General features: G+C 33.5%; 1 long non-coding RNA gene across 1 annotated transcript; it reads left to right on the top strand.

Moving 5' to 3' along the window:
• The first annotated feature begins 3,046 nt into the window (after positions 1 to 3,046).
• On the top strand, positions 3,047 to 4,476 carry LOC149404780 (uncharacterized). Its single transcript, XR_016295049.1, has 2 exons — positions 3,047 to 3,177; positions 3,972 to 4,476. It is a non-coding gene; the product is annotated as an uncharacterized LOC149404780 (long non-coding RNA).
• The last annotated feature ends 585 nt before the right edge of the window (positions 4,477 to 5,061 follow it).

Raw genomic sequence — 5,061 nt, forward strand, 5'->3', positions numbered from 1 at the left:
AGTTTATTATTGAGCGTTTTCTTATTTCTTTCTAATTTTTTGTTAATCTCCGCTACTTTGTTAATTTCTGTTAATTATGGTGAATTTACATATGTGCAGGTAGAGGTCGATGGTGTTATCAATTGATATTTCTTTCCTTTTGTTTAATACGCATTTAATAGCTAGGGTGTTATTCACAAGCCGATCAAATTTTCAATATGAATTTTCGAAGTTAATACACGTGTATATATTTAGAATTTTAAAAAAATAATCTATATTTGGCAAAGTTGGTCATTGAGCGTTTATTTCTTTCTAATTTTTTGTTAATCTCCGCTGCTTTGTTAATTTCAGTTAATTTCCGTTTATTTTACGCACGATAAACTTCGGCTGCCTGAAACATTTGGTTTCTATGATTTAAGTTACATAACGGGTATTTTTGATATTTTCTAACCGTTTATTTCTGTAAATGGCTAGATTACAAAATTTACCAAACGTTGGCTACATCCTTAAAACCATGTTTGAAATTGGCTACGTTGCTAGATTACCCTAGATTATAGCACTTAGTATAGTTAAAATACTAATAACCTTTTCATGCATTGCATTACTCATCTTGTTGTGTGAGTTTTATGTTGTTCTCGCTGAACGTTGGCTCATTTCTATGAAAATATTACGTCTGTGTTGTAGGTAAACTTATGGCTTGGTGTTAAGGTAGACCAGTGACATCGATAGTAAGAGGGTTTGGTTTTAGTTGCCACTACATATTAAAGACTTTCGCTACGCATAAAACTAGTTTTAATATGTTTTACAAATGAATTTTTTGTATCGGAGTTAAGATAGAATGATAAAGTTATGTTATTATTAAGTTTAGGTTTGATTAGCTTTAATCCATTTATTTAGCTTAATATCATGATGACTTATTTCCTTTTTAGTTATTATAAAAATATAGTTTCTATAATAATGTCAAAATAATTTTAAGATAATTTTCAAAAAAAATTTGATCAAATATGTTTTTTTAAGTATTAGTATTATTTATTTTATTATGATAATCAAGATGTTTTGATTCTAAAAAAATGATTAGTTCGTATTAAAGAATGAGCTTTCTTAATTCTAGTTTCTTTGAAGTATAATGTAGTATAAAAGGTTTTAAGAACTACAACTAAGATAAGATAAGTATGATAATCCGAAAAATCGAGCCGTCACACTTATATTTTGGAAGATCGAGTTATAATCAGGAAATGTCAAAAGTGGAAGTTAGCTCTCGATAAAGAGATTCAATGTTTGATCACCAAGAACTGATTGATTGTTGACTCCTTTGCGATATGAGTGAGAAATGAATCTTTCTCCAAGGAGTTAAGTGGAACTCAAGGCTTTATATGTAGCTAGAAGGGCATAACGGTCATACACACCCTTCGAGCTATGAGCTGAACTTGGAGGATAGATACTTGTGATTTGAATATATCAATGGATACTTTATCTTAAAGACCAAATAATCATGATTTCTTATAACTTCAAGCGTTCGAGTTTGGTACTTGTAGTAGATTTGATGAAACGAAAATAAGGTAATAATGTTTATAGTCCCTAAGTAGACTTTGTGGTAAAACGAGTTAAAATACTCTTAGGATATATATGTGAATTTGACTACAAGCTCACAATTGCAGTTAAACTTCAATATCTTTCGCATTAATAAAAAGAGCTTTTAAAAAACGTTATTAATTATTTAGTAACTTTAAAATATCACTTAAATTTAAATGGGCTTTGAAAAAACATTTAAAGCAATCCACGAGGCCTAATGAGACTTGTGTAGGCGTGTATACTTCTGTACACAAGTCTTTGATTTTGTTTGATCAAACCCAATAAAATTGGTGCTTCTCAAATAAGAAATAAATAATATATAATAATATGAGTAGAGTTAGTGAATATTTTATATAATATTATTTATTAGAGTATTTTGGAGAAATTATTTATTATTTTTTATAATCACATATCTTTTTATGAGAAATAAATACATATTAAATAATATTATTTATCAGAATATTTTTGAGATATTCTATATTTTTTTTTTCTTATAATAATATATTTGAATACGAGAAATAATACATAGGGTCTTTCCCGATTATTGAACGAGTAGGTCTTGTAGCTTATCGACTTGCTCTACCGTCAGAATTATCTTTTGTGCACGATGTCTTTCACGTGTCAATGCTTCGGAAGAGCGAACCAGATCCTACAACCATCGTTCAACTTGAAGACGTACCAATCCAAGAGGATATCACTTACGATGAAATGTCAACCCTGATTGTTGACAGAAAAATGAAGAGCCTTCGTAACCGTGAGATCCTGTTGGTGAAGGTTTTGTGGACACATCACGGAATCGAAGAAGCGACTTAGGAGCTGGAAAGTGATATGATGGAAAAATATCCCTAATTATTCCATGTACCCAGTTAGATCTTAAATTTCGGGATGAAATTTCTCTAAGGAGGGGAGAATTGTAGCGACTCGAACTTTTAAGATTTAAGGTTGTAAATTAAGTTTCTCAAAAGAACGAGAAAAGAAAATGAAAATATAATTTTGCTCAGAGTTTAATGGACGAGAAAATTATGTAATTAATTTCCTAAGAATTACTTCCATCATTTCGGGTTTGGAATAATAAGTTTATCGAATTAATTTAAGATATATTAAGGTAAGGTGAAATCTCGGAATAAAACAAAGGATTTATCGAGTTCGTCTCGAATAATAAATTATTTTCCGAATAAATATTCCGGAAATTAATTTAAGAAATAAATTCTCAAGAACGAGAATTATTTCCGAGAAACCTTATATATATTTAAATTAATCGAGAATGAACGAGAAAATTCTCGGTTCAAGTCATATAATTAAAAAATCCGATCGGTTACGGATTTAATTAAATAATTATGTGACAAGGACTTAGCTGTTATGATTTTTCTGGACCCATTTGAAATAAAATTTGAGCTCGGGGTCAGCTTGCTAGAGGTGGAAATAAGGAGGATTTAATGAGCAGATATGAAATTTTTGTTTTATATAACTTCATTTTTCTCTCTTCCTTATTTTTCTTCTTCTTTTCCTCGCGCGCCATCAAGCTCCGAGACCGAGCCACAACGGTCGCTGCGAGCTCGCCGAGGACGCAGGACCGAGAGGAGACACCGGGAAAAGAGGGAAAGAGCACCAGCAAGGATCAATTAGGTGAGGAAATCCATTTTCCCCAATTTTATTTCGGATTCTAGGGTTTAATTTCTGAGATTGGGGGTTTTTTTTATTCCGGGCGTGAATCGTCAAGTTGAGGTTGGATTTGAGTTTGAAGCTTTGAAATAAGTGTTGGGTAATGGTTATTGAGTGTTGAATTTCTTGATTTGGTGTTTATAATGTGATTTTGGCCGAATTTAGGAAAATTGGGGTTTATGTTCATGAATTGGGAATTTCGGATTTGTGAATTTGTTGTTATTGTTGGTCTGGAATTGTTGTTGATGATGATTTGAGATACTTGAGACAAGTTATTGATGTTTGAATTTCTGAAATGGATTTGGCCGTGTAAATGCTTTTGGCTGTGTGAATTGTTGTGGCCGTGCAGGTTGAGTTTGAGAATCTTGAAATTTTTTTATCATCGTTACTGTTGTTTAATGGTTTGAGTCGAGAGATGTTATGGTTCGTTAATGTTCGATGATGATTCGAGTTTTTACGAGTTTTCCTCGTATGTGATTTTTGGCGGAGAAAGGCTGTTTGTCTTGGCTGTGAGTAATTGTGTGTTTGGTTGGATTTATGTGACCTTATTAGATTGATTTTCATTGTGACTTTGCTTGGTTGTTTGGGTATCTGTTTCTCCGAGACTTTGTTTAAGTCACTTGAGTCTGAGGTTGATATGTGTTTGTTAGCTGAATCGTTTGTTTCGGTTTGAATTTGAGAAGTAGATTTTATTTTCAGATTTGTTGATAAGATTGATAAGCTTCGTTTTGTTTGCGACTTTGTTGTCGAGGGTCTAGGCTTGATTTAGGCGGGGGCTAAGCAGAGCCCACAACGGCTGTTCGGGATGCCGAGGACGCTGCTCGAGAAATGATGGAGCTGCCGCGCGAGCATCGACGAGGCGAGGCCGGACAAGACCGAGAGTAGGCCGGGTGGATAAAGGCGTCTCGGTTTTGGTTTGGAGACTCGCGAAATGTCTGTTTAGAATTTAGCGAGTCTAGAATTTCCCGAGTCTTGACTCGAGTTATTACAAAGTTTAAATTATTTGTACAAGTCGTTCCAAGTTAGTACGTTATTATGTTTATTTTTAAGTAGGTTTCGATGTAGGTCGTAAAAGGAAAAAAAAAATTAGCTTCTTATTACTACTAAGCTCGTTTATGGGTTTTGGGAATTAAAACTCGAATTTGATTTCATGTTTAATTCCTCGGTTAGCTCGAGCTTAGTGATAAGAGGATTGTAAATTTTCCTTGGAATTCGGAAAAGAAAAGAAACAATACTTGTTTAATAGAGTTTTTTTTTTTTTTTTAGTATTTGAAGTTGATCGTGATTTCCCGTTCGGGTTTACTTGTTCTTTTACCGTTTGGACCTTTATTCGGAGGACTTGGATTTCTTTTTAAATTTAAGTCTTGTGAGTTAGTTGCTAGTTTTTTTTATTCAAATTCGGTTTGATTTATCATAATAGAATATCGAGTTGGGAACCGTTTAGAAGGTTCACGGTGTAAGTGAACGTCTGGATTCTCGGTGTTAGTGAACGTTCGGGTTCACTGAGCGAGTGAACGCCTGAGCTCGGCTTCCCTTATTCTGCTGTCTGTCGTTTTTTTGTAGGGCCATCTTTTATTTATTCAGGATTAAGTTTTGAAGTAATGGTCTCTATAAAGAAATAAAGAAAGGAGGCGTGGGCCATTTTCCACTATCGAGTTATTATATATAGCCTATAGCCCTCTTTCCGGGTCGTAGTAATAGTCAGAATTCTTTGGTATGGAAAGAATTCCATTCGACCGATCTCATCCACTTGAAAATGAGTGTAAAAGTTCTGGTCTCGTGGACGAGCGGTATAGACGTTTAATCTCGAAGTAGGTTAGTATAACCCTTCTATCTTGATTTTATGGT

The sequence above is a fragment of the Urtica dioica genome, chromosome 2, assembly GCF_054948205.1.
Source record: "Urtica dioica subsp. dioica isolate 48M chromosome 2, U.dioica_male_clone48M_v1_H2, whole genome shotgun sequence".
Lineage (NCBI taxonomy): Eukaryota > Viridiplantae > Streptophyta > Magnoliopsida > Rosales > Urticaceae > Urtica > Urtica dioica.